The following is a 9,934-nucleotide window of genomic DNA, read 5'->3' on the forward strand; positions in this document are numbered from 1 at the left end:
TTTAAACATAAAATATACGAAGTCCTTTGTAAATATATCTATTTTTTCTGATAATATTTTCTATATTCCGCGGACTTATTATAATAATTATAAACTAAAAATCCGTGGTAAGCAAAATATTTTTCTGGATAATAGGAATATTCAAAATCGACTTAATTGGGAAAATAAAGAAAAATACGAGTTGGTTTTAAGTTAATGTAGAGACAAATGAGTTAAGTTAAAGTTAAGTTAATTAAAACACCAAACTAGTAAGTTAAGTTAATAAGTTAAAATAAACTTAACTTCTAACTTATTAACTCGTTAATGCCCAACCTTGGACCTGAGTGATATATTAGTGATACACAATTTATATCCCCCCCCCTCCAGAACCATTCTTGTTTTATTTTTTACTTAATTTCAGTTCCGTTTTTTCGTTTCAGTGTTCACTCTTATTTTCTTAGGCGATTCGTACATTCTACCGCTTATTTCTAGTTATATCTCGTTCCACTGCAGCTTACATTTTTACCTTCAGAAAAACTAATTGGATATTTGACAGAGCTAAATGCCATCCATGTGGGTATAAATGAGCCGTTGGATGCTATGGGCCAGAAACCCCGAAGAATGGATATTATTTTGTGATATAAAAAATGAAACAACGAATTTGAAAATCGAAAATCGTACCTAAGACAAGTATAGCAAACGTCATGTCAAATATTATAAAATGTGTTAAGCAAAACCATAGCCTATATAAGTGCACCTAGATATTTATACAATCACAAAAACCTAGCAATTTGCAAAGCATTGCCGTGTCAGCTAGTGTAATATAATCAGAGTTCTGAATTTGAAATACTTCACTAGAAATAAGCTTTTAGATATAACGCAAATTTGTGTTATTTGCATAATTGAAATAATTCATAAAAACAAATTTATAATATTTTAAAACCCCAAATGTAACGAATAAAGGGACCCGAAGAAGAATAAACACTTTTGACTTTATTCGGATTCCGAAGCGGTTCTCGATAAAGATTTTTAAATTGAAATGTACGTATTAAACTCCGAATTTGATCAGTCAACCATAAGATTAAAAGTTAAGAAATATTATATATAAAAATATAAATGAACAAATTTAAAAAAAAATTAAATAAAAAAACTGACAATATTTGTTATACGATTTTACCATTATAATAAAATAAAATACCAAAAAAAAAACACAAAGGTAACATTTGTTTATATTATTATTATTTTTTTTTATTTTATGTTTATACTCAAATAACCGCAATTAAAAAACATCACGACCTACCTGTTTTGGAATAAAACAAAACACAATTTTTAACTATACCTGCATTATAATATTATGTAAACAGTCCCGAATCTTTATAAAACGGTAAGGGAAATTGAAAATGCTTTTAAATTCGGATACGCTGATGTATACATATTATAATAATAAATTTCGAGTCTAGGGAACACATCTTAGACGAAGCTACCTGTGACGAGGATATTATGGGAAAATGTATTAATATTTCGACACAGCGGTGTTGTAGTATCGGCGTGGTATTCCATTAACAAAATTTGGCGAATGTTTTGCTTTATTACTTTTTCGTGTGTACCTATACCCTCCAACGACCTATCTATTTTTTAATCCTGTTACGATTTCAGTGTTCGTCAAAACTAAAAAAATAAATAAACATATAAGTAAAATCCATCGGCTATAGAAATTGTATTTTTTAAAGTGCTCCTTTGTGCGAACGCAGTCGTGTCGTAGTTATTAATAACACTCGAATAATGCAAACAACACACTAGACCTGTTGTGCGCGTTAAGCCCGCGTGTTATTATTAAAAAATAAAATAAACAGTATTACACATCGAAACCGCGTAGGTACCTATAGTTGTTTTATTATGACCATCGAGTCGATAGTAATAATAACTAGTAATATATCTTCGCAACAATAATATTATGATTTATGAAACCGCGCGTGTTTAGTGTGCGAAAACATAAACCGTTTTCGGTGAGAGGTTAAAAACGGATATTTGTTTGCACATTTCGACGGTAACGACGGACTGGTCGGTATAACAATATCGTAACATGAAGTTTAAAGAAAATAATATTATAATCGATCGGCAATCGCTCTATTACAATAATATTTAAGTGTATACATACTGCAGAGTAAGTTGTGTTTTAAAGTACGTGTTTGTCGTACAAGAATAAATTTCGTCGAACATAATATTATTTCAATAATACGATTCACTTTCAAAATTAAATTGTTGCGAAAAGAGGGTGGTGGGTGATTGACCGCCGACCGGTGACCATTTATTCGATTAAGACTGATTTTGAATAATTCACCAAAGAAAAAATGTGCAATAATAATAATTATTTTCTAATTTTTAAGCATATTCATGTAACACGGTGTATAGAAAATACTTATATAAACATTCAGTTAAAATTTCATGTCCCTACGGTCATTTGTTTTAGAGTTACACCAAAAACCAAAATCGATTTTCTCGAAAACAGATTTTGCGTAAAAATTCCCGTTTTTCCTTAATTTTTCTTTTGTTTTTCATGTCGCTTGTAAAAACTACTGGGAAATTTTTACTTTTGACCCCCCAAAGTACCAACTAGATTCACTTTTCTATCAGAAAAGTTACTATTGAAGAAAATCCAAGCACTTTTACTGTCCTAAAAGGTGATGACAGACACAAAAATAAAAAAAAAACAAAAAAAAAACACACATCATTGTAAAATCAATACATTCATCGCTTCGCTCAGAATCTAAAACGAGATACCTCCTCCGCTTGGATTTCATTACATAATGTACCATATTTTTTTTTATGAAGTAATTTATCAATAATAAATTGTAATTGTTTTTCAATGTCAGTAACGAAAACATTGTTGGTTTTGATTTGCCATTTGAATACACACTAAATACACACGTCAGGTTTTCTGTATTTATAAAAAAAAAAAAAAGATTACAAATAACATTGATATGTTATATGACGTTTTGTGTATAATTATTATTTCATCATGCTGTTCATATATTCAGTAGGAAGTGTTTTACACCATTTTCATTGAATTTTAATATATTGGTGATCTTTCTAACTTTAAATCTGATGAATGATCTCTACAAGTTAACAAAAAAAATGTATGTTGTAGATACCCGGTTTATAAACCATAAATCGTTAATGAAATATGATTTCGAAAGGAAATTAGTATTAAGTATATTTTAATTTATATTTATATTGCTATCAATGTAATTAATTTCCCTAAGATTAGTTTTACGGAAAATTGAATATTTGAATTCCGAAAATACCGTATTTATTTTATTATAAATTTTTAATTTTATAAATATGTATTTATTACCTATATCATAATTTATTATTTATATAAGCCTGTGAATCCAGACTTATCTTAGAACACTGTAAATATGTTCATAGAATCAATTTTAGGCAATCGCCTAAACTATTCTTAATCAATTGAAAATTCCGTAAGATAAAACATTATGATAATATACGTAGGTAAACATTTTAATTTTTAAGTCCCTACAAATATTTTCGAATTATAACAAAGTAACTAAAATCGTTTTCTTTGTTTAAATATTTAATTTCTAATAAATGTCTAAAGATTTAGCCAATTATTTAGATTTTTAGGTTTCAGTAAGAACTCTCTGCTTATGAGATATCTTGTTCTAATTTGTTAATCTTTAGTTATGCAAATTAAACATTTTATTATTTTTATACTACAAAATAGTTTGCAAATTTTCTTGACGTTGATGAATTTTACAAAAGTACCAACTATATCCAATTTTCTATCAGAAACTAGCCTCAATCTAGATTCTTGATGATTTTTATTGGATTGCTTTTTGTGTAAACAAACACAAAATAATACACACATTAATTCACTAATCCCTTCAGAATCTAAAATTCCTAGTAATTGTCAAATGATGTGTATATAATTAATATAAAAACAGTTTTTAAATGGAAATATAAAAAAAAAAAAATTGTAATTTAAAAATTCGTTATAATCGTGATCATTTATAATATATTATATAATGTTATATATTTTGTTTAATATGTCATATTGAATGTTGATATTAACAATAAATGTTTTATGTTGATTAACATATTTTTTTTTTAGTTAGGTACTTGTGCACGGATAACAAATTTGACGAGGCAGCATATAATAGTAGTAACGTATTCTAAACAAAAGTAGATGTAAAAAATCAAACGATGGAAAAAAAAATGTCGAATCTGTTTATTATTAAAACAAGACTGACTTTAGTTAATATTGTTCAATTAAGAAACTAGGTCAAACAAACATAGACTAATAAAATAACGTTACGTGAAATATCTGTTTAGTCATAATCATCAAAGAATTTGATGCTGAAAATGAAATTTATTCTATAGCGCATCTCTTGCAGGAGAACATTATATTTGACACCGAAATAGGAAGTACAACATTTGTCATATAAATCCAGATCTATGAAGGGAATATAAAGAAAATTACACACAATAGCACGAATAAAAGAAGTAATATTTGAAATGTGATGAATGGTTTCAGTAAAAGCAGAGGTAAAAACACAAATTTGATTTCGGAAGTCAAGGCCCATAACATAGTTTAAAAAATGTATAAATGTAGTGTACCTACTCGAAATAATTTGGAATTCGAATAGGTTAATAATTATAAGCACGTAACTCAGACCAAGAGATTTAGATAATATTGTATCACTTAAAATTCAGTAAGGATGAGTGTTATTATTTTTAATTTAGATATAAAAAAAAGTATATAGGTACAACAAATTGAATTCTGTTAAGTTAAGGAAATCAAATACAGTCAACAATACGAATTGAAGAAATAATTTTGAAAATGTATCAATTGTTATACAATGTAAAATACATTATTAAAAAAATGTATTAAATATGTATTTAATATATTTTTTATTTTTAAGTTAATATTTAAAAATTTGTTTTTTATATAAACAATAATCTACTGGTATAACTTTTTTTATTGAAAACGATCCAGTAGTTTTTGAGTCTATTCACTTCAGATAAACCAACCAGGATTACAAATATAGTACCTAACCAAGTATGAAAATTGTAAGTTTAAATCATTACATCCGATCAATAATTATACTAACCGGGGAAAACGAATCTATTTACGTATATAAACAAAAAATCACCAATTTCTGCTAATTTGCTAAAATAACTATATTAATATAATATTACGCAACCAACGGCCTTTCAGTTTTTCGCAAATTTTCCAATTTTTTTTTTCGTCAAAACCTTTCACGGAATATCGCGACTATTAAAAAAACAAATAATTTTCGAATCGGTTCAGCCGTTTTCGATTGATGTGGTTACCAACGGACAGCTATTAATTATTGTTATATATATTATAAATATTATTGGTAGGCACTCATGTAGTATGCAACCTGCCGGTTAGGTTAGGTTTCTTTTTTGTGATAATTTTAGTCAATATTTCAATATTTCATAATTTTTTCTATTTATTTCTTGTTTGAATAAATCCCTTATCACTCGATATTATATGGATATTCAACTTACACAATTATATTTAAAACTTTGTACTTGTATTACCATCTACCCGTTTTAATATTATTTTGGTATTGTATTGTATTGAAAATAATAAAGAAAATTCAAAATATAAATACATTTATCCTGGTAGTTAATAAATTTTGTGTTTTTACTGTGTAAATGTTGAATGTATAGTAGTTTTCCCACATTTATTGTTCTTTATATTTTATGTTATTTATTGTTTGGGTTATTTCCACAATTTTACACTAACCAATTTTTATGAGTAGGTACCTATAGTTTTTAAAAATTAAAAATTACATTGTACCAAGTCTTAACACAATACCACAAGTCACAACTATTCATAATTGATAAATATGTTTTTTTTAACCTATATATTATATTAATAACTGTAGTTCATATTCGCAGTCGTTTGATTCCTATTTGAATAATACCAATTTAACTAACGTACAAATCCCCAGTCTCCCATCCCCCAAGCGGTGAGAGTTTTTCTTACATAAAATATTAAATTTTGTAACAAAAGAATCTCTCTAGTCGTATAATTAGCATTCCTCCGATGTCTTACGAAACTTTTATTAAGCGTCTAAAACTGCAATGAGATTATAAGAAAAAACATTTTAATCATACTATGCGTTATGCACAAAATAAATTTTCTTCAGATTAAATAGTATTTTTCGCTATAGTATGCTACGCACAAAAAACTTGATAAATAAAAACAAAACCTAAACAACAATTTAACTTATTTTTTAATTTTTAATTTTTCCATAAATTACAAATTAGGTAATCGTGGGCTCAGAACCAAAATGTGCTATCACAAAATATCAAATTGTTCAGGAGAGCCATTTTAAACTATTTTTAACTTGAAACTGCATTATCTTTTTTCGAAATGAATGATTTTTAATGATTGGCACATCTAAAAATTCACAAAGTTCTTCTGAGTTGACACTAGCAATTTAGTTTTCTTAAAATCAAAATGTAACGTAAGAAAAACAAAAATGTAAAAAATGCCTTGGATTATAGAACATTGATTTTTAAACCTGCGTGTGTATCAAAAAAGTGGATTTTCAGAAAAATTGATTTATGGTAACACTAAAATACATATTACAGATGCTTTTTTTGAAAAAAAAACGCACATGAATATTTCCACTCAAAATAATTTTCGAATTTTGTCGAAATTCTAATTTCATACACTCATAAGTTATGAGTCATAACAATCGCTGTTATAGTTATACTATGTGAATAAAAACCTCGCACCTAAAAATGTATTATAAAATTGCATTTATGACAATTCACAATTATATTTAAAACTACTAGCTGATCCCACGCACTTTGTTGCGCGTACAAAATGACAACTGTTAAACAAATTGTGATTGTTCGACTCATTTTGGGTGTAACTCTCTGCAGTAAGTGCAACTCGACCACCTTGGTAAGCAAAGTGCGACAATTATATTTGACGCATACTTGTACCTGATCTGCTCTATTGACAAATGTCAACCAATATAAAATATTGATTTATACTAATTATTTCTCCTATAACCAAAAGCTACCATTTATAAACAAAAATTTCTATCGCAAATATCAAAATCTTTGTTTGAACACCTCCCCGGGGTTGGACCTACCGGATCCAATTGTATATCTAAATCATCCCGGGAAGCACTCAAACGCACACAAAAAATTTCATCAAAATCGGTCCAATCGTTTATAAAATGCATAAGGGCATACAGACAAACATTAATTTATTTTGGTATTATTTTCGGCCACCCAATAATTTTTTCCAAGACAAATTTCACATTAAATTCTTCCCCGTCATCTATTAGTGAAAACCGTAGGGAAATACGTCGGGTAATTTTTGAGGTATATAATACAAAAGGTGCTTATATTTTTGAAAAAAAAAAAACATTTTCATCGATCATCTTGAATATAAATATAATAATAATAATTTTTTTAACGATTAACCAATGGCAACCAATAATTAACTATTATAATAGCAACCATAGCAACCATTTATAAACCACAATTTTCATCGTAAATCTCAAAATCCCGGTTTGAGCACCTCTCCGGGTTTTGATTTACCCTTTTTAGATAAGCATACAACACTCAGGGATGATGTAGGTAATATTTTAATTATGAAAACATTTTTGAAATCGGTTCCTGCCGTTCTTGAGTTATAATGGGTCTAACATTTTTTGGAACTATCTTTTATAGCATATAATACAGATAACCACTATATTATTAGGTTTGAAAAAAAATTGAAGACCGAAAATTAGTCGTTTATATGAAGTTGTAATCTACGGTATATTTTACGAAATAAATCAGTTGCAACACTGAAAAACCAAGAAACTACAGTGAATGTTATTCGGTTTGAATGAATCAAAAAATCTCAAAACTATCCAACTGTAAAAATGAGAGTTTGTGACTTAGAAATTCTAGACTCTCGGCCCGGTTCATGTAGCACGCGTTTCTTCGATGCATTTTATTCCATATTACAAATAAAATATGGTTATATAACAATGTTGTATAATACCTATACCCAATAACAATACGTCTGAGAGCCAAACGGTCGACGGCGGAGGAATTTGTGTCGGTCGCAAAATATAATAATATGTCTTATCCGAATGAATATTGCATAATATTATACTTCAGTAAGTAGTTGCAAGTCCGGTATTATATAATACCATTGTAATGGCATGGTCTAAAACGTAAATGCGTTCGACGTATGGGTGACGCAACTCTGTGATAATATCCCTACCTATGGCCGATATGAAGCGTATCGTATGCACGAATTGTAGATACTCGGGAAAAAAGTATTTAAGTATAAAATAATTACAGGTGGGTGTTGGTAAGTTGTGGTTTTTTTAATTTTGAAACATCAACCGAAATTCCTTAGCCGAAAACTCCGAGTAAACTCGTGTGATAAATACTGTCTATACAATGTTATAAGCCTGGTAGTACTTATGTGCCGACGTCGTTTCCGTTCGAGTTACAAAAAAAAAAAATAAAAATTATTGTCTGGAAAAATTCAATTTCCGAAATGTTCTCGCGAACAAAAGCTCGTAAAGTATTTACAACATTGTTAAAATATATTTTAATAACATTGAGCTTGGGCTCATATCTCACCTTAGAGACGAGTGACGGTCGACTTTCAGGTGTTAAAATGTGACATATTGCATTAATTCATCTGTATTTGGTGTCATGCGTGGACACCCTCTTTTGGTCTCATCTTATTTTTACTGATACGTTCTCAAATATGCATTTTATGCGATAACGACAAAACACGCAAAAATAGGTAAAATACAATTTTAAGTTTCAACATTTTAATAAGTTATATACGGACAGAGAGCGGCATAAGTCGGTTTCCGCTGCCTTGTTATCGAAAAACTGCTTATTATCGTTAAATTGCTACGCCCTGTATAATACATTTTTAAAATACTCAAAATAAACTATAATAATATGTAAGTACACAGTGTAATATTATACCTATACAAGTGGTAACAGAATGACCTGACGAATGAAATAACTTTTAATAAATTTACTTTAACGGATTTAATTTTAGATAATTTAATTAACATCAAAAAGACATTGATAACAATGATTCGAATAACATAATATTACACCTACATATTATTAATACTAACGAGTTAATGTTTTAATAATTACGTGACACTCGAGTACAATCTTTCTTTCTTTTTATTTTTTATTTTTGATCTTAAGCCCGGTTTTGTACGTTTTTAATGTCGGTAGGGGGAGAGGGCACGTGTGTGTTGGGTTTGGCAGAATTTTTGATCGGGCACCCGTAGGTAGATATCTGCCTTGCCCGGGTGGGGGATGGCGGCACAGCACTATTGTTCTCCGGACACCGTGACTTGCCCGAAGAAAAATGCCACCCGTGACCAAGGAATCGAGCCGGCGTTGGGTAAAATCTTTTTTTTTATGTCTATACATTTTATTTAATACTTTTATCGATTAAGAGGACGTCACTCACGTATGCGTTGTCTCCGCCTTACAAACGCACAACGTAGCAAATACTGTTTTGCACCGGACAATAATTTTACTCGCTCTGTATTTATAGTAGAATCACTGAAATTCCACAAGTGCAAGAACTTTGTCTGTGTCGTACCAACCAATAATATCCAATAATTAAATTTAAAAAACAAAAAACCTAATGCGCTCGAACTGATGACTTTAAAATATGTATTCGTGTTGTCCAGACACCGCGAAAGTGTCGTCGTCAACGAATGGCTTCTTCATTCGAATTGTTCATGTTTTCTTTTTATATGGCCCATATAGGTACTCGTATTGTGCCTGCTGGTTAGGTTAGATTGTGTTTACATAATAAAATATAAACAAACAAAAACAAATAACAAATAAGACAAAATAAAAAAAAATGTTATTCAATCAATAAAAACACGGCGAC

The sequence above is a fragment of the Metopolophium dirhodum genome, chromosome 1, assembly GCF_019925205.1.
Source record: "Metopolophium dirhodum isolate CAU chromosome 1, ASM1992520v1, whole genome shotgun sequence".
Lineage (NCBI taxonomy): Eukaryota > Metazoa > Arthropoda > Insecta > Hemiptera > Aphididae > Metopolophium > Metopolophium dirhodum.